This window comes from Manacus candei, unplaced genomic scaffold, assembly GCF_025592945.1.
Source record: "Manacus candei isolate 608988 ecotype Guabito, Panama unplaced genomic scaffold, ASM2559294v1 h1tg000051l, whole genome shotgun sequence".
NCBI lineage: Eukaryota > Metazoa > Chordata > Aves > Passeriformes > Pipridae > Manacus > Manacus candei.
In genome coordinates this window covers 3,684,866-3,706,159 of record NW_026138099.1, presented here as the reverse complement: position 1 = coordinate 3,706,159, position 21,294 = coordinate 3,684,866, and the positions used below count along the sequence as shown (strand labels likewise).

At 41.3% G+C, this 21,294-nt stretch overlaps 1 protein-coding gene across 4 annotated transcripts in view; it reads right to left on the bottom strand.

Moving 5' to 3' along the window:
• PIP5K1B (phosphatidylinositol-4-phosphate 5-kinase type 1 beta) overlaps nucleotides 1–20,079 on the bottom strand; it is a 113,208-nt gene extending 93,129 nt beyond the window's left edge. Inside the window, exons 1-2 of one of the 4 annotated variants that reach the window (XM_051801459.1) lie at nucleotides 16,840–18,199; nucleotides 15,705–15,832 (exon numbers count right to left, since the gene is read on the bottom strand). The gene's annotated coding sequence lies outside the window, so the exon portion shown is untranslated. Of the gene's footprint in view, nucleotides 1–11,594; nucleotides 12,494–15,704; nucleotides 15,833–16,839; nucleotides 18,200–19,818 lie in introns of those variants that run through there. The other 3 variants (XM_051801456.1, XM_051801457.1, XM_051801458.1) reach the window with 3 other exon arrangements.
• Nucleotides 20,080–21,294: the final 1,215 nt, after the last annotated feature.

Sequence of the window (21,294 nt, the reverse complement as noted above, 5' to 3'; positions counted from 1 at the left end):
GTGCTCCTGTATGAGAAAGCTTCATCACTACATTCTTGCAGTCTAACTTTGTCACTGCACACTTCTCTCAATATAGTTTCCTCCTAGCATTTGGCACCAGGTACCATTATTGCCATGGGCCTGTAATATTTTCAAAACTGCAATGATAAAGCCAAGACTGACTAAGTGAATGACAAATGGTCCACATCCACTCCCTTGAGGTGTGTTTCTGGACATTTATAAAATAATTAGGAATATGTTTCAGTGTCATGAGAAGTGGTTCAAAAATAAGAGAAGCAATGTTGCTTCTGAAGAAATGTGTTTTCCTTAATTTCTGCATTACTATGACCTTAACAAAATTACTTTGATGCTTGTCTGCTTGCAGAACCTGCTCCAGTTTAAAAAAAAACCCTGGAAATACTTAAGTCACAGACTGGACAAAACTCTGCTGCAATAGCTGCCAAAGTATCTTCATAGAATAAAAGCAGCAAAACTAATCCTAAAGAAACAATAGCATATCATTTTGTAAATACACATCTTAATTTTATTTCATTACTTATTAAGAACACAATAAAGTAGTATAAATCCAGTGTCTTCTAGTCTGACAAAACTCAGCCCTCATTATTATTTGGAAAAGCTGCTTTTACTCTATATTTATATATACATAAATAAAATTAGCATTTACTCTCATAGATATAATACCCCTCTTCTTCCCAGTTTAAGGCATAAATAATGAAAGCCCAACATATTTCACATCAAACACAGGACCCAGGCTACAGAGATCATGTCATCCCAAAGAAGTATATTATGCAAATTTCATGAGACTAAGGAAAACACAAAGATAAACACAAGAGGTAGGAGAGGTAAGTTCATCACTCCAGAAAATCACCTTGCTAAATAAAGTGCAGGCAAGTGACTGATACATCCTACTACAGTGCAGAAGAGCCAGAGAAAAAAAATGCATAGTCCTTCAACAGATTAGAAAATGGAAGCTCTTTACATCCACCATCCTTAACTGGATACTGTCTCTCTAAGATTTTCTACTGCTAAAACCTTTTATTGTCAAATGACATGCACAAATTACCAACAGTGCACAACTCTACAACAGGCACTTCATCTCTGATGAATTGTATTTAAGAAAACACCCTGAGAAAGAAAACTGGAGCTATCTCACATGAAACCTGTTTAAAACTATTTTTTGTTGAGATGGTAGTTTCTGAAGCTGTGTTTAGCATAGACTCAAAACAAACTCCTGGAGTTAAGAAATAATGATTTTCAACAGCTGAAATACTAGAAGGTCCTGGAGGCTGCATCTGCAATATGCTGTAGCTCCAGACAAGACTAATCCATATCACTTTTTACAAGAGGCCAGCAATAAGCACAGAGGAGACATATTTTAAAAACTGAAAAAGCAGGTCATTTTCTTATAATCCTATATGAAGCTCTAACTGCACTTATTACAATTATTTCAGGAGTTGAATATGCTTCTTGAAACACCATGAAGGACAAGAAACTTTATTTTTCCAGATTTCATTGTTCAGGTTTAAACATCAGTGTTTGCAAGAACCTGGGGTACAGCTTTGCCCACCTTGCATGATAGCTAAGAACACCTGAAAACAGAATGTTTATTGGTTTCATGCCTGCATAGCAAAGCTCTGTGAATGCCTCAGCAGTGTGACTGGAGAGAGTATTTTTCAATTTCAGCATCTGAGTTGCAGAAAAAGTACATTAGGAATTCTAACTTGCTTACAGGAAGCTCTCTTGAGTTACTTCAAGGAGGCCCTATGCATTTTACAAAGCATCTTCTAGATTTCCTTCTAGCAGTGGGATAAGTAGCAAGAGGTGGAATCACTCATGCAGTTGAAGTACAGACACTTGTAGACTAAACAACCTATGAAGTTTATACATTCAAAACTACAGAATCATACAAGATATGTTCAAGGTCTTACAGGGTCAAAATAAGACCAGAGGGGAAAGAGTCTCCTTAATCATTCACATATTTTCAAAGAAAATGTGGCTTGAAATTACCTCCTTAGGAACTATTTTCCCCTCTGTAATGTAATTTAAGACAGAAAAAACTATACTGTAATACTCACAAACTTGCTGTCATCACTTCAGTTTTACTAGAAACAACCTTGAATTTAAAAATACTGCTACTTAGAGCAGAGTTTTGAAAACATAGGAAAATGGCATGTGCTTTTCATCTCCAAAAAAGCAGATATTTAAACCGTAGGCAGACATATTGGGATGAAAGGAAATGCATAAAATGTAAATCCTACCTGAGTTCAGAAAGGTCCTTCAGAAATAAGCTGAAGAATCCTTTTATACATGCACATACAATTTATATACATGCATATTATACATACTGTGATATATACATGATATATTACATATTACACCATTTTGTTGTATTACAAAGATGGTTTGGATTGGAAGGGACCTTAAAGGTCCTACCCACCTGTCACAGGTAGGGACACCTTTCACTAGACTGATATTACACATATGTACAATGTACATATACACACACACACAGATAAAGTTTATAAAAATATAAACAATTTATCACTAACATGCAGTTACAAACTGGAAAAAATCCTCAGCAGAACATAACATCAGAATTCTGAAATGGAAAAGTAATTTGTTCCCATATAACTCTTATACTAAAAAAGATACATTTTAAATTAAAAGTAGTATAAAAAGTGATAGAAACTATATAATAACATCATGAAGATATATGCTTACATATGAGAAGATATGTTCTTACAATATCTGAAATACAAAAGAATATCAAAACAAATATACTACTGTATTTTGTAAAATCACTGCATAATATGAAATACGAACCAGTGAGTGACCGGCAGTCTCTCTAATACATAGATGATGTTGGAAGCCTGTGAATTTTCATTAAAAGGAATTGATTTTAACTTAGTTTTAGACTGTATTCAAAATAAATTACAATTTTATTGTGGGGCACTGTAACACAATAGATCACTGTTAGACCTGAGTGACTCCTGCCTTTCAAGTCTCTGTATCTTAATCATAGCAACTAAATAGACAAACTACTTTTTGTGGCATTTCTTTAAGTACTTAATTAGCAAAAATTGCTGTCAATTACTGGCATTCTAAGGCTGTATTGCTACACAGAAAGAAAAAATTTGTTGTCAATAGGAGGCACAGGGGCTGCAGTGCCGATCATGTTTCATGTACCACATCTAAATCAATCCAATTCTGGCTGAGTGGGAATGAGAATTTCTCTTCCCAGTGAAACCCAGATACATAGGGATACAGTTTGTGCTTGCACACAGGTTTTTAAAGAAGGCTACGTAATGATTTTTCATGCTAACTCAGCAGAACACAATATAGTTGAGATTATTTTATCTCACACATACAATTCCCAGCATACCTCAGAATAATATTCCTTGCAAGTTGGCTTTTGCTGCTGTTGTCACCCGCCTTTGCTATCTGCTATCAGCACAACAAAGTTAAACTGGAAAAAATGGTATTATCTTTCTCCCTGTATCTTTAATACCCACTACACACATGTGAAATGATAGTTCACTGTCTGAGCACTTAGTTCACTGAAATATTTGCTTTTGCTGCAGAGAGCCCTATTCTCTTGAAGATAATGTAAATGAACAGATGGAAGGATCACAAATGACCTTATAACTTCCCAACATCACTGCTGGTTTTGCTAATTATTCAGTGAATGCCAGGTCCCATTCTCACTTACATGAGAGAATGTGTGTGGCAGAAGAGAATATATTCTAATACTTTATAGGCACAAATAAAAAAGTCACCTAACAGAGCATATGGATGAAATACATGGTCAAGGTCTGTGGAGTATTTGCAGGAAAATGGACACATTATGAACAACCAACCCATATTTCTAGCTCTAAGGAGCACTAGGCCTCACTTGACGTAACTTTGGAGGTTGCAAGCTGTGTGAAAACTCTGTGTGTTTATACTGACAAACTGTGTGAAACTCTGTGTTTATAGTTGTTAGCTGTGTGAATACTGTATGTTTATAGTTGTAAGTTATGAGAAAACTGTGTGTCTATAGTTGAAAGTTGTGGGAAATTGGAGATAAAGGGACACCTGGAAAGCCTCGGGAAAGTCCCTAAAGGCAAATTGATAGGAGGGACTTTGGGTGATACGAATGATGTCAGGACACGTGGACAGAGCATTAGAACCAATGAACTGAAGGCATGAGACACATGCACAGACTGAGCTATCCAATCACCTTGTTGTGATCACGTATCCAGGAAAAGCTAACTGTATAAAAGTTAACTCATTTAAATAATAAATTGGACATCATCTGATCATATTGATCGTCTGCGCATTGTTCCTGAACTCTTGCTGTCCATAAAGGTCCATTCGATGACACAGATGTTTTACAAGTCAAAATCAACTCTGCACGCTGCTGGAGTTTCTTAGAAACCCTAAAGCACAAGCAGTCTCACAGCCTGCATTTCCTTACCCTGCATATAGACACATAACAGGCAGAGTGCTCCGCTCTGCTCCAGTAACAAACCGCAGGAAACACAATATAGACAGAGGCCTCATCACAGGACATTAGCCTTCCCAGTACTCTCTACACTATACTTCTTCTTTTTGTCAGTTAGCCCTTAAAGGTACATCTCCTGCAGCTTGCTTCTTTAGTCCTTAAGAGTCTCTCATATAAAGAGCTGAACTTTTGCAATCCTCACTTGTGCCAGAAGAAACTGCAGTGACTCAGCAGATCTTACGGGGTAAGCCCTGATTTACTCCTCATATCCTAGGTTTTAAGGGACAGCTTGTTGCAGAGGATTAAATTGAACTTGACAATCTAAGTGTAAGTTTTTAATAAGCAAAAACTTGTTTAGCCCAGGCCTTATATGCTGCACTTTATGAAATGCTTTTACCTCCAGTGCCTTCACAACAAATCTATGCAACCAGAACTGAGGCTACAAGAATCAGCTGCAGCTTGCTGAACTACTCATTTCCACGTAATGGATAGCTTCAATTCTTCAATAAAATGAAAAGTTGCACCAAGTATGCTTTATAAAAATCGTGTTTGCAAATTTACATTTCATTTTAACTGTGAAGACACAGTATCCAGCAAACCTCATAAAACCTTTAAGAAAACCACTGAAGAATTTTATTTCTCACCCTTCCAAATTTGGGGATGCTCCTGCAAGTCCCACCCTCCAGTATATTACAGACATACCACCATTCTCACCTTGTAGGTTCATACTACACAGTATTTCTCAGAGTTTGCAAAGCCCATTATAAACATAATTTATAGCTGATATGTGGAAGCAACAAATTCACAGAATCAATGTTTATACTGAATACTTCTGAGGTCCCACAAAAACCTCTGATTTCCATCTTCCTGTCTCAGCAGGGAGGTGATTGTTGTTTCTATTAGCCAAAGCATCACCAAAACACCCAAGTCAAAAATTGTTTGCTTCCAACTTTTTCAGTTTAAGATTTGTCTCTAAATGTAATAGTCCCCACTGTGTCAAATGCACTTTGCATAAAAACATAAGATAGAAAATACTAAGAGCACTGCAAGCAAACATCCAAGTATTTCATGTGGTTGCTACTGAAACACAGTTTTAACCCAAGCACTTACTAAATTCCAGTCAGACTCTTGTCACTAGGATCCCTAGAGATTATTGCAAATGGAAAAATTAAGTCTCATTTTTCACTATGCCTAATTACTTACCCTGTCAAACTACTTCATAAACCCCCACATTCCTAGCAATTTTCACGTAATTTGTGATGCTTCAGCACAATATTACAGTGTCACAAACACTGATAAAAATACTTACATTTCAACAAACAAGCCCCTGAAAGATACATATGTCCCTGTAATTAGACCTCAAGTTCAACGTAAAACTCCTTCTGTTTTGAAGGTCTATGTAAAAATCAAGACATTGTTCAACAGCAGCCAACAAAAATATCCTAAGGCATATTTTATTTTTAACTCAACTTTTGTGAACCATACTTCTCATCATGGACTTTACCATCATTTGCAGGTATAGTAAAGCAAAACTAAATTCTTCTGTTCATGTAATGCTGTGACCAAAAAAAAAAAATTCAAACCCAAATAAACAACTTATAAATTACTTCCTACCACAGTCTGATATTACACATCTAGCTTCAGCTGAAGGCAGCGGAAATTGTTACTGGCATTTTAACCTCCAGTTTAACCATTTCAAACAGATGGTGTACTTGTGTGCTTTCGTAATTTCCACAGCTAATGATGTTACCCTGATATTGCACATTAAGTCAGAAATATACCAAACATCAAGACTGAGGGAATTTCAGATCATATTTGTTAGCTGCATAAATTCAACCCAAAATTTTATATTTTGAACAACATATGAATAGATCAGATAATTTCAGATTAAAATAAAATGAATGTGATTATTTTAGATTTCAGCTCTTCTTTGAACCCCTACAACCAAGGCAGTTTCCTTGAATTTTGCAAAGAGCTATGAGCAGCTTGACACTGATGTCTTCCGCTGACTTCTGAGGCCTTTCTGATCATAAAGTCAGCCTGGTGTAGGGATGCAGTCATAAACAGGTAAAATTCAGCTATGGTAAGAGCTGCAATAATGTCACACATGGAAAAAGTTTTAAAGACATTTTATCTTGAGACTTAGAGACTTTCACTATTCATTTTATGACTTAAACACACAGACCCAAACCAGATAGAGATTATGAGTGTACATCAGTTCTTTATGGTACCATGTTACACATACCCCAGATGCCCATCTCCTCACAATGATTCATCTGCATCCACACTGCACTGATGTCTGTCTTCTGCCAGCTGTGCATGGGGCACATCTGAGCAGACCCCTGTGCACAAGGCTGATTTAGGGCACTGGCAAGGCTGCCACTGGGAAAACTGCTAGTCAGGGTCAGAGGGGTCTTTGTCCACATAAAAGAAACATGGGCAAGTATGGAAAAGCTATGACCAGGCAGAAGACCCATTTCAATCTGCATCAGAGCACATACCTACCCCTAGCGGGGACTTCCCTTGTTTGCCCAAAGAATACCCAGACAGATCTCACCAGTTCAGCTCCTCCATGTCTGAGAGGGACAGAGTGTGGATGAAAAGAAGCCTGTGCAGCAAACTAACAAAAGGAACATGAGCAGTGGGACCACACAAAAGGGTACTGACTTTCTGTTGTCACAGATTGTAACTTCATAGTAAATTTGGAAACATGAATCATGTTTCTTGAATCCTGAAACTTGAATCAAGTAGTAAGATGCAAAGGGCAATTTTGACTTACAGGCAGTCTCTCCAATGTCTATGCGCAAACTGGGAGGAGTCAAGATGAGTGATAAAGGTAAGTGTACTTAGTAATTGTGCATAACTTCAAGGCTGCTTACTAGTTAATAATTGACCTCCACATATGGTCAAACAGATGTTAAAATTATCATTTTTATACCATAGGTAAATAAATAAATTCAAGAACCAAAAATATAAGGCAGGATGCTCCTATGATGCACAACTACTTTAGGGCTGTACTAACTCACAGTTTGATCAAAAATGCACTTAAACTACAGTGATCTTTCTTGAACAGATTCAAAGAAGAGCTGTGCAGTACACAACTACTGCAGGAATCCTTACACAACTCTTCCTTTAGAGAAAATAAGGCAAAGAGGGTACTGCTCTCAGATAATCGTCTTGACATGTCAATCCTCCACCCTATAGAGTTCCTGTAACTTCTGTGACATAAAGCACGTGAAGCAGAAGCTGGGTAGGTTCAAACACTTTTCAAAAGTATGAAAAGACCAGAATAAACTCAGAGGTCAGTAACATGTAAGACATGCTCTGTTTGTGCTTTAGTACAATGGAGCCCAGGTTCCAAAGAAACCTTGCTAAATCTAGAAACTGGAGTCCCCAAAGGCAGAGCAGACCATGGCCCTCTTTCTTTATAAACAACATTTCTAATTATTCATACAATAAGAAAAAGCTGTTAATGTACATTGCTGAAACACAGTGATAACAATCTCCTTTCTTGGTGTTGCACAGTAAGTTCATCTTACAACACTATCAGCCTTCCCACAGGAAGCACAGTATCTTTTAAAATTAGGAGAGAGCCAAGTGCACGTCACAGATTTCCCTTTATAAATAAACTTATAAAGAGAAGGGAAAAAGTCAGAAGAGTAATCAGCAGTGGAATAGTTTAATGACTTACTGGGTTACTACTGGAAAGGGGAAGGAAATTGATCACTTCAGCTGCTAACAGAACACAGTCCCAAGTTGAGAACGAGTAACTATAAAGAGTACTTTCAAACGTGTTTCTTCTCCTGAAGCTTTGTGTGCTCACTTTTGGCTAACTACAGCACAACAGGAAGCCCTTGCTCACATAATGATAATAATAACAACCCGGTCTGCTGAGGTAAAGAGACAAAAATGAAGGAAACACTGCCCTCATTGCAGGCTCTGTAGGGGCTGTATTGCCCTCTGTGGGGCTGTAGATGACTTAAAGTGTTAATTCATTGCTCAAAACCTCCAGTTTTCCTACTCTGCTACAAACAGCTAGTCAAATAATACAGTCCTAGGTAGGATCTGTCTGTTTGCATTAACACTTCAGGCTCCAGTACAAGTGTATGCAAAGCACATGACAAAAGTCACACCTAAATGTACACCAACACACAACAAAACCTGGTATGTTCTCTATCAGGATAGTAACATAAAGGAAGAGAGGTAACCTTGTAAACACTAAACAAAAGCATGGGACAGCCATAAAAAAACTCCAGTCTAGATAGACGCTGCCTATTTTGCATGAGAACACAACAGTACACTGAATCTGCTGTTTCATATGCAGACAATTAAAATATTTCTCCACAGACAGGTCAAAATTAGTTGCCCATGTTCTACATAATTTCAGACAGAGAGCTTGGGGCTGAGCAAAGATGACAGTTTACAATACTTCAGGACTTAATTAAAGCTTTGAGGGCTAATAAGTAGGATGCTCCTCCTACTGTTGGAATTTCTTTTTTCAAACACTTAAGCATAAGACTTTGAATAAAACATCCTTAAGAATACATTTCAGATGAGAAGCAGTACACAAATCATCTTAACCTCAATATTTATAAACTACTCATTCCTTAGTCCTGGCTCTAAAAAAATATATATATTAAAAAAAGAAGTTAATTCAACAATGAACATTTTAGTAGGTATTCCTATATAAATGAAACAAAAGCAATTTGCCATTAACATTGTCATTTAAGATGTTCTTCTGATTGGATAGATAATTTTATTGAAGAGGTCTGAAACTCTTCCTTCTCAGTATCATCACTAAAACTTTTCCTAAATTCATTGTTTCATCTAGTTACAGCAGAATTTTAGAAGGCACCTTAAAATTACACAGGTAATGTGTTTTAATTTTAGGTACTTTTATTATCTCATGCTTGGATTCCATTATTTGCACACCATGTAATAATATTCTATGGGTGTTTTTCTGTCTAGAAAACAGATGCCAAGCCGCCTCTTTAACAATGCCATCTCTGCTTTCTGTGTATGCTAAGAAATTGACAGGCCAGAAGACAAAAGTAGTCCCAGCAGCACCACATCTCTGTATGCAATCAGCACCACAAATTTCAGCAGAAATCTAACAACCACAAAAAAAGTGATCATGAAAGACTGTGATGCATACTCATCCACATTCCCAGGAGTTTCAGACCATTTCTAGTGGAAAGACCAGCAAAGTAAGGTTCCAATTTAGATTTCTATTGCCACTGAGAAATACATAATAATGTTCTTTCCATTGCAATACTTTAGAGTCCTACTATAGTGATCTATGAATAGCTGGAAAAAGGTTTATAGTGTAAACAAAATCTGATAACATTAAACATACAAGTATCATTATTTAACGAGATGACTTGTTACATCATCATGTTTGTACTAAAAACAAAACCAGAAGCTGTGGAATCTCATGAGAAGGTTTTCTGTTTGCTAGCCAAAAAGATCATCATAATACTTCCTTTGTTTTCATGTTGAACAAAGTGACTTAACTTGGTGGGACATCTCTCTTTCCTCCCAGGAGCTTCCACTACCATTCTGAATGTGAAGTTTCTTTTCCATTAAGTGGAGTGGGGTATATAAAGGACTAAAGTACTGGTACCTCAAAGGCTTCTGTGTGTGTCTGTCTTCATGCACTGCAATACATCTTATACAGTTATCCATACTGACTTCCACATCACTCAAAATCAAGCAAAGACACCTGTTTTGGCAGAAATTGTGTACTCAGTTTTGTCTTAAGGGTGTGCTCCTTTGTGCAAGGTTGAGCCACACATGCCTTTTTCTTTCCAGACTACTTATTTATCCACAGAAACACTGCCGTATCCACAGAAACACTGGAGATGGGTCAGCTGAGTAAGAGGCACTCTCCACATCACACAAATCAGAGCCATCCCCTCTGCTCTCTGAACAGACATATCACAAAGAAATACGGAGAAGACCCCAATCAGCGTCTGCAAGTGTGGATCTGCTGATTATGGTTTGCACTATGAAAAGTGTAAAGGTGTAGTAATCTTTACCTTGACTCATACACCAAAACACTACACTGCATGGCAATCTCTCTAACAGCATAGAAGGTAAATTTTATCCCCTCCATCCTCAGAGAAACCTTTCCTAATATGGTCAGCAAACACACTCAAGAAAAAAGTCTGAATAGGACTATTTATTTTCTTAGTAATGTTTTCTTAGAATGATGCATAAAATATTGTACATTCAGAAAAATCAGTACACAAGTCCTCTCAAATTTGTAAAACCTTAGAGCAAGAAAAACAGACACTAAAGACCAAGGGCAATAAGAGAGCTGGCACATCTCTCGACTGAGCTGTGGATGTCAAATTTGACACTGAAGTAACTTTAAGTAACAAAGTGATCCAAAAAACTTTGTCAGAACCAAACAGCAGTACTGAAAACAAAGTTAAGTCTTCTTACTTGAGACAGTTTTGGTTCCATGTATTGCTACCCGCCACGCTGTAAACTTGGGCATGGCTCATACAAACAGTGCATTACTCTCAGCGAAAGGCTTTGACTCATGACACATTAAGACCAAGACTTTAATTAGGTACAAAAGGGAGAGAGCATTTGCAGACACTTTCAAGGCAGAAAGTTATCTTAGAAGTAACCAGGAAATCCCAGAATCTTTCCATGTAGTTCAATAATCCTTTGAAAATTTTCAAATATAGCTCTAACAGGAAGCCCACAAATTTTTAAACTCCTTTTTAATAGTCCTACAATTTTACAGCTTGGGTTAGAGAAGGTATGTAACAGTGAAGATTGCTCTCTTGGCCCCAAGTAAATAACTTCATTAATCTTCTAATTGGAGATAGGCAGCAGTGATGACTGCAATGGATTTGTACATTACCCAAATGAAAACTTGGCTGCTTCCAGTTTCTCTGGGTCATGAGTGCTTAGAATGTTTTACCAACAACTGAGTTTGCTTGCAGGGAAAAAAAGGCAAACAAAGAAAACACATTTCCCAAATTCTGTAAGCTAGCAGATGATAAACTGTGCTCCAAATCACTCAGAGACCAGGAAAAATCTTCCGTAAACTTAAAAAAAACACAAAAAACCCCCAAAACCAAACCATTTGACTCACAGCCTGTGACTCTACTATTGCCATCAGTAATGAGGAAAACGCAGTCTTAGACATGCTATCTCGTTCACTTAGTCCTCTTCATGAACTGAAAAAAAAAAATCAAACTTACATTTGGAGAAGAAAAAACAGTTTGTAATGAATCCAAGAGGAAAGACTTATTTGCTCTCATGGTCTAGTGGCTAACGGCAGGAGACTTCACAAGAGTTTACATAATTAAATGGAAGTACCATTCCAACACTGGGAAACCTTTCTGCACATGGCAGTCAGCAAAAGCAGCAAACACAGAACAGAGGCCAGCACAGACCAGCCTCAGTAGAGGGCTGGGACTCCCATCAGGTTGCCACCCTTGGTATCTCTCTGCTCCCCCAGCTGCTGCTGCTGGCAATAGCTACGCTGAGACCTGCAAAGTGACAGGCACACTCCTGCTACAATTAATCACAAAATCATAGAATTGTTTGGGTTGGAAGGAACCTTATGGATCACCTAGTTCCAACTCCCCTGGCCACTAGACCACATTGCTCGGTGCCCCATCCAACCTCACCCTGAATACTTTCAGGGATAGAGCATCCACAATTTCTCTACGCAACTTGTTCCGGTTTCTCATCACCTTCACAATAAAGAATTTTTTCATGATATCTAATGTAAATCTACCCTCTTTCAGTTTAAAGCCATTCTCCCTTGTCCTATCACTACAGGTCATTATCAGAAGTCCCTCATCAGCTTTCTTACAGGCTCCCTTTATGTACTAGAAGACTGCAGACTGCTCTAAGGTCTTCCTGAAGCCTTCTCTTCTCTAGGCTGAACATCCCCATTCAGCTTGTCTTCATAGGAGAGGTGCTCCAACACTCTCATCATCTTTGTGGCCTTCCTTTGGACTTGCTCAACAGGTCTGTGCCCTTGTTGCCCCCCCCCCCCCCACCCCGAGCTGGACATAGCATTCCAGGTGGGGTCTCACCAGAACAGAGTAGAGGGCAAAATCCCCTCTCTCACTCTGCTGGCCATGCTGCTTTGATGCTGCCCAGGATGTGGTTGGCCCTTGGGCTGCAAGTGCACACTGGTGGCTCATGTCCAGCTTCTCATCCACCAGTACCCCAATGTTCTTCTCTTCAGGGTTACTCTCAATCCATTCTCCACCCAGCCTGTATTTGTGCTTGGGATTGCCCCAACCCAGGTGCAGGACCTTGCACTTGGTATTGTTGAATTTCATGAGCTTCACATGAGGTTCTTAAGCATCCTACTAGATGACATCCCTTCCTTCCAGGATGTTGACCACACCACCCAGTTGGTGTTGTTGGCACACTTGCTGAGGATGCAGTTGATCCCACCATCCATGTTGCAAAGATGCTAAGCAGTGCCAGTCCCAATACCAATACCCGAGGACGCCACTCATCACTGGCCTCCATTTGCACACTGAGCCTTTGACTGTAACTCTTGAGTGTGAACTTTATCCACCAAATCCATGTCTCTTCAGTTTAGAAACAAGGATGTCATATGGGACAGTGTTAAATGTTTTGAGTGTCAGTTGCTCTTCTTTTAACCACTCATTCCATTACACCATTGTAGAATGCCATCAAATTTTCAGGCACAATTTACCCTAGTGAAGCCAAGTTGGCTGGAACCAATCACCTCCTTATTTTCCACATGCCTGAGCATAGTTTCCAGGAGGATCTACGCCATGATCTTGCTAGGCACAGAGGTGAGACTAACTGGCCTGTAGCTCTGAGCAAGTTTGAGCTGGCTTCCTGCCAAGTCTTCAAATGCTCAGTGAAAGCCCTTGCCTTCCCTCCCCCTTTGGGCAAAGAGAGGAAAGGAAAAAAAAATTATACAAACTGAGAGAAACCGAAATCAACTGGATTATATAAAAAATATATATTTACAATTATATATATTATTTGAATATATATATTGTACATACAATAGGGAGCTCCCGAGGGGGAAAAAGGGAAAAGGGGTGGGGAAACAGGGATAAAAACTAAAAACAAATATCCTCCAAATACGCCCGTTAATAGAGAGTTTGTGGATAAGCACAAAAAAATGGATTAAATACTTCCCTGAACGGGACAGCAGAACTGCTCGAGGCAGCAGCCAACTTCCCCACGCCTCCTGGAGGGACCGGAGATAACGGCAGGTCTGAGCAGGCAGGCCCTGGCCTATACAAGCAAAGCCCGTCTATGGAGAGACCTGTCACCTTCAGCCACTGGAAGAGAGAAGAGAGCGAACTCTCTTATCTGTGCCTTTTTATATGTTCTGTTACGGAAAGAGATGATATGGAATACTTCCTTAGATTTCTGACTCCATTGCTAAGGAAGGCCTAAAAAATCCAAGAGCCAACCCACTACAAGCTCCCTTGTAGTTAAGCTATCATTTACCTGCATGGATGCACCCTCTGGCATTTAGCTGACTCACACTGGTACTCAGGCCAAGAACTTCTTTCAAAAATACACTCAGCAGGAGAAAAAAGCAAATAACTTTCCCAGATAGTGAGGGATGGGAAGTTCAGGGTACAAAACAGTCCAAGAAGAATCCAGCCCATTCACAACTTGGCAGGCACCCGTCTCACCTTGGGCTTTGCTACAGAGTAGCAAAGTAGCTACTTTTTCTACAACTAGCAGCAACAAGGAGGGGAAAAGCCCAAACAGGCACAGAAAGCGAGATTCAGACTTGGAACATGGTGAAGGCAACAGCTCTTGCAATCAAGCAACAAGTTTCTCTCTCCTGAAGAGATTACAGGAACACCAACAGCAATCTCACGTTACCTTCTCAAGAGCACTCAAGGTCTCACTCCATTAATTCTACTTCTCTTATGCCTCTCCACTGCTATTTACACCCCCCACAGCACAACCCCACAAATGCGGGTTGAACCTTCAAATTGCACCAGTTAAAGAGCCAGTTGAACATCACTAATTTCTTTTGTTCTTGCAAAGTTATTTTTAATCCACATCAGTTCAGTGATTCGATATTATCACAAAGCTTACCAACAGTTGTGCAACCACAGCCAAAAGAGCGGCAAACTGCCATAACAGCTGTAGTATTTTTAAGTCAGCTTTGGTGCTGAAGGGAACATCCCACTAAACTGCACTGCTCATCAAGCTGTAAACTTAAATGTCAGAAGTTTCCTTCAGTTCAGATGGCACAGCTATGTTTCTGGAGTTGTGAACAAGACTTAATAACTGTAAACTGCTGCAAATAACAGCAATATTTGTACTATTGAATTGTGCAGATTTTTTAAGTATTTGTGCAATTGAAGCATCTTTATATTTGTGTCCATTATGCTTAATGTAACTGTGACCATAAACTAGAAGCTCTAGACAAAGGACATCAAGACAGACCTTTCAGTTTATATTTTCCCTTGCCAGAAAACTGCCAATTCCTAAGTTTGTACAGAAATAAAAGGAGCCAAGTGGAACCCAATTCCAGAAGCCTGACACTTTTTTTCATAGGATGAGTTCTATGATGCACAGTGAACTTCTCTCCATTAGGAGAGGATAAAAATCACTGGGTGATCACCTGCAGACACATGCTTCTTACACAGCACTGGATGAATCTTTCAGCCTCTGTGCCTCAGTTCCACAGTGTGCAATATGTGCATTCCCTGGCCTCAAAGAGACATTTTTAAAAGTATATCATTATCTCTAGAATTTCAAATACTGCAATAACAAGGATCTCATGAAAACCAAAGGGCACCAAACGCAGGGGGCCGGCCAGGTGGCATGCAGACACAAAATACCTGAATCTTGAGCTAAAGGAGCTAGCAATAAAAATGAGCACAGTTAATAAAATGGCCATCGCACAGTACCTGCATTATTAGACAAAAGCATCCTATGACTGTGCACATACACAACACCACACAAAATTTTGCAAGTAACTTGCTTTTTGACTATGATGCAGATCATAGCTGTGACACATTGAAGAAACTGCTGCTAGCTTACTCTTACTTTTAGTTTCTATAAATCTTATATTTCAAAATACAAAACACAAGCACATCTAGACAATAGTGAAAATATACAAGGCACTTGCAACACCTACAACTTTCTCTATTTCACTGATCACAAATAAAACAGCCAGTTTTACAGCAAGGAGAAAGTAACAACAAAATGGTAAATACAGTACCTCACAACAGGCTGATAGTTTTCTAGTTCACAAGTGGAGAGTGGAAGATAAAAAGTGAAATGTCTAGCTCATTGAAGGAGGACTTGAAGTTTCTTGCTCACATACAAGGAGAAAAACCTCTTTTTGCACTGTACCAATGTGAAGAATAAGACAAGACACATAACCACATAAGCACAGCAGGAATCTGCAATGACAAATCAGACACTTGATCTATTTAGAGAAAACTAAATTTAAAATATCAGTGGTGAGGGCCCATGTGAGAGACTGAAATGTTAAGGGTTAATGACTCAAACAATCGGCCTATTATTAACAAGAACCTTCAGCAGTGGGTTACAACAGCCCATAACAAGTAGGTACAGTACAAAATGGATTCAAACATAAATTACACTTAGAGAAGGAATGGTCCAAGCTGTACCTAACACTGGATGGCAGAGGAGACATGAACAGCATGTTCCCAATCCCTGCCTAGTACTGCCAGCAAAGACTTCATTTAGAAAAGCATTCCATTGCTTTTAACTTCTGTAGAGTTTTCTATTAAGCAGCATGGAGTTTTAAATAATAAAACATATACCAAGCTGCTAATTTTTATGCTTTTAAATGCACATTTTATTTTGCTTGATCAGCGAAGTTTGCTTTTTAGCTTCCACAGTATATAAATTTCAAATACGGCACCACATAATTACCAGCAGTAGAATCACAGAATATTTTAGGTTGAAAAAGACACTTAAGATCACTGAGTCCAGCTGTTAAGCTAACCATGCCAGGTCCACTACTAAACCATGTCCCTAAGTACCACATCTACATGTCTTTTGAATACCTCCAGGGATGGTGACTCAGCCACTTCTCTGGGCACCCTGTTCCAAAGTCTGACCACCACTATTTTTTCCTGATATCTTATCTAAACTCTCTTGGTGCAGCTTAAGGCCATTTCCTCTTGCCCTATCACTTGTTACTTGGGAGAGGAGAACAAGCCCCACCTAGCTACAACCTCCTTTCAAGTAATTGTAGAGAGTGATAAAGTCTCCCCTGAGCCTTCTTTTCTCCAGACAAAACAATCCCAGCTCCCTCAGTTGCTCCTCATAGGATTTGTGTTCCAGACCCTTCATAAGCTTCACTGCCCTTTCTCTGGACTCACTCCAGCACCTCCATATCTGTCCTGCAGTGAGTGATGGGCCCAAAACTGAACACAGGATTCGAGGTTAGGCCTCACCAGTGCCAAGTACAGCAGGAGAATCACTTCCCTGGGCCCTGCTGACCAAACTATTGTTGATATAAGTCAGGGTGCCACTGGCCTGCTTGGCCACCTGGGCACTCTGTTGGCTCATATTCAGCTGCTGCCCACCAGCACCCCCAGGTCCTTTCCCACCAGGCAGCTTCCCAGCCACTCTCCCCCAAGCCTGGATTGCTGCCTGGGGTTGTTGTGACCTAAGAGCAGGACCCAGCACTTGGCCTTGTTGAATCTCATGCCACTGGCCCTGGCCCATCTATCTAGGCCTGTCCAGATCCCTGTGCAGGGCCTTCCTACCCTCCAGCAGATCAGCACTCCTGCCCAACTTGGTGTTGTCTGTGTACTTACTGAGGGTACACTTGATCTCCTCATGCAGATCATCAATAAAAATATTAAATAGAACCAATACTGAGGCCTGGGAAACACCACTTGTGACCAGCCACCAGCTGGATGTAAATCCATTTACCACCACTCTCTGGGCCCAGCTATCCAGCCAGTTTTTTTAACCAGCAAAGAGTGCACCTGTCTAAGCCATGGGCTGCCAGTTTCTCAGGAGAATGATGTGGGAGACAGTGTCTAAGGCTATCTACTAAAGTCCAGTTAGGCTATATCAACAGCCTTTACCTAACCCACTAAGCAGGTTACCTTCTCACAGAAGGTGAACAAGTAAGCAAAGTAATACCACTGGAACACCAACAAGTATACCTTGTTCAACTATTGTGTAAGACAAAGGCAGGCTCTCAGTAATTGCTAGCACAGCACGTATCATGGAGGGTGCTGAAGCTGTGCCAGAGTTTATCCACCCTTAAAACAAAACGTGAACTGGGGGGAGAAGGGGAGGCAGCGTCTTACAGATAGGTGCCTAAGGAAAAGCTTTTGCCAGTTCCTACCCTAAAGGAGGCAAGAATGCCAAGACACTTAAAGTGCCTTGGTTACACAGAACATAAACACACAGACTAAGTACAGCACATTCAGGACTGCAAGAATCAGTAAGCATATTTTCAATAGTATATGGAGTACATTATGTGACCACAGAGGAAGTACTTTTTGTAGTTTCTAGCCTATTCTGTTGGTGTCAGAAGTAAAAAAAAGAAATGCCTTAGCTACCTAAGAAGATAAGAAACAACACTAAGAAAAATCAGCACAATTCCACAAACAAACACTATTGCAGTAAACCACGTTTAAATTTTCCCAATATCAAGAACACCCAAACACATAACTAAAGACAGCCTTAAACCTGCACCAAATGAACTCGGTGAAAGAAACCTCCTGCTGTTTTTAATGATTCAAGGATCAATTCCTAGATTTAGAATATGATTTTCAATTCCCTGTTTTATGTAACTTGGGGAAGGGAAGAATCCAGTAAAGAGATGAAATACAGTAAAAATTAATTAAGAGGAACATTTTTACAGTTCTGTTTTATTTTTCCCTCAATAAATAAGTTATTAGAAACTGATCTTTAAAAACAAAAGAGATGCAAATAATTGTGTTCAATTTTGGTTTTCTTGAATCAGTTTTGAGACAGGTATAAGGAAAAGACCCAGTTGATTATGCATACGAAAAAGTATCTGGATGGAGAAAGAGATGTGACCAATTAAGCACTATTTATGTTGTGGAAGAGTCAGAGTAACGACCACATTAGGCATTCATCAGAATATGTATTCTCTGCTTTGAAGGTGGAAAAATTTTGAGATCATTTAATGAACTTTGTTGTAAAGCATCTCCATCATAATAAACATCCCATAAATTTACATTGAGATATAAAAAAAGCCCAGTGGATTCTACTGTATACATTCATGAATTCCCAAACTGCCAGTGCCCCTTATGTTAGGTTCATTTTAAGAAGAGTTTCTGTGGTTTTAATTTTGATCTGAGCCCTCCTCCACCTTACATTATCCAAATGTTAGCTCAAAATATTTACACAAATACAAAACTCTCATCATTTTGTTAAATGGAAGGAAACAAACCCACTGTTTCTTCACCATATGGAATATCCTTCTAGAAGCAACATGAAACAAGTATATTTACATTTCCTTTGGGAGAGCTAACAACATCCATACCAAGTTTTCCTTAAGCAACAGCACGTACCATAGTTCAGCTTTGAAGAGACAGCATTAAAGAGAAAAGGGCGCGGGTGACAACCCAAAAACCTCTGATCACTTAAGCAGGATAATGGATGCTACTTTATCGTAGTAACAGGTAAGTTTACTATTTAAAGACTTTCCTGCTGCCGGGTCCTATTCAGCAAAATCAGCGTCTTGGGCAGAGACGCCTCAGTCCAGCCCCTCTCTCTCCGCGGCGGCGCCCAGCCGGACCTCCAAGGGGACGGGCTGCGCGCACCTGGAAAAGCCCGTTCAGCCACAGCACAGTTCAATCCTGAAAGAACCAGCGCCTCAGGCATGCAGGAACCTACTCCTCACCATTCTCTCACAGGCTGTTGGGTCTGTTTTTTCCTTAAAAAGCTGCAGTCCCACAATTACTAGACTTAAAAGTCTGTGGAACTTCACAGAAACACTCATACACACACACACCCCCCAAAACAACCAACACACACACAAAAACCACAGGAACGAGACACGTTTTCTGCCAGTCCTTTAAGGCCTCGGGTGCCGGCGGTGCTCCCGGCGGGGACAGGGACTCTCCGCTCCCGGCGCGGCTCAGCACCTGCCCCAGCCCGGCTCCGAGGCCCCGTCGGCCTCAAACCTGCGCCGCCCGCCTTCTCCCACAGCCCCGCTCCCCGGGGCCGAACCGAACAGCCCTACAAAACGCAGCCAGACAAACCCGGAGAGCCCTCGCCGCAGTTCCCGGGCACGCCGCGCCCGCCCGGCGGGGGGACCCACGCACGGAGCGCCCGCGCCGCCCGCACCGCCCGCGCCCAGCCCTCACCGCCGTCTGCGGGGCGTCCGCCCCCCGCAGCCTCTGGCGCCGGGCCGAGCCGCCCAGGACGGAGCGGGAACCCCGCGCTGCCGCCCCTGACCCTCCCGGCCGGCAACGCCGCACTCCCCTCACCTCCAGCGCCGGCGGATGGCGGCAGGAGGCGGTGCTGAGGGAGGGCTCCTCCCGCGAGCGACTCTTTACGCCCGTCCGTCCCATGGGCGAGACGGCGGGACAGCTCCGTGGGCGCCCGGAGAGCCCTTCCCGCCAGTCCCGCGGCCCTGGCCGCCTTCCCTCGCCCTTTGCCGGCTCTCGCCCTGCGGGTGCGGGTGCTGGTGCTCTGGGCGCAGGAGGTTGTTCGGGGCGCGGGGGCGGGGGAGCGGCTGGGAGTTGGCCGTCCCGGGTCCGCGGGAGACACGGCTGCGAGGCGCCGTGGAGGGCTGCGAGCTGCTCTGAGGTGCGAGGCTGTGGTGGTGCACAGAAGTGTGAGAGCACCTGTTGGCCCGTTCTGGCAAAGGGAGCTCTGGCTCCATTGCCAGGCCACTGTTTATAAATCATAGAATGCTGAGGGGTTGGAATGGACCTTAAAGAACATCTAGTCCCAACTGCCCCTGCCGTTAGACCTCCCATTAGACAAGGTTGCTCAAGGCCTTATCCAGCATGGCTTTGAACGCTGCCAGAGTTGGGGCATCCACCATCACTCTGGGCAACCTCACCATTCTCACAGTTAAAAATTTCTTCCATATATCTAGCTTAGTTTGTACCCATTACTCCTTGTCCTATCACTACAGTTCCCAATGAAGAGTCCCTCCCTGGCTTCCCTGTAGGGCCTCTTCAGATACTGGAAGGTTGCTGTGAGGTCTCCATGCAAACTTCTCTTCCCCAGGCTGAACAACCCCAACTTTCTCAGCCTGTCTTAGCTCCTGTTCTCAACCCCTGTCAGGGTTGAATCTGTCAGCCTGGATTGGGAAGTTCACCTTCCTTGCCTTTCGCTTCATTTCTCCAGGATTGCACATGAGCTCCAAGTACTGCCAGTCATATAGAGCTACTTTTGGGCTGGCCACCAGGAGACCGAGTCATGGGCAGGACACATGAGAATAACCACGAGGAGCATCCACCTGGTCATCCCCATCTGTGCTGAGAAGGCAAAAACTACAAGTTGTTAATCCCCCCAACATTATGTATTTTCCATGTTTAGGTTTTGCAGGCCTCAGGAGAAAAATGAGCGGGAAGAATTGAGGAGGAGGACCGTGAAGAAGGCTACAAATCAGTGTAGATGAGTGACTGTGGAAAGCAAGTTGGGAGAACAAATGTGCAAAGATTTCTTGCAGAAGAAAATTATAGGTTGAACACTGCTGTGTTCAAGAGAATGTCTGTCCTACAGGGCCCTGGGCTTTTATCAGGGAGCAGAGTGCTGGGTCTGTACCCATGCCGTTGTGACTCAGGGCTGAACAGGTGACAGCCTGCTCCCTGCTTGAGAATGGTTAA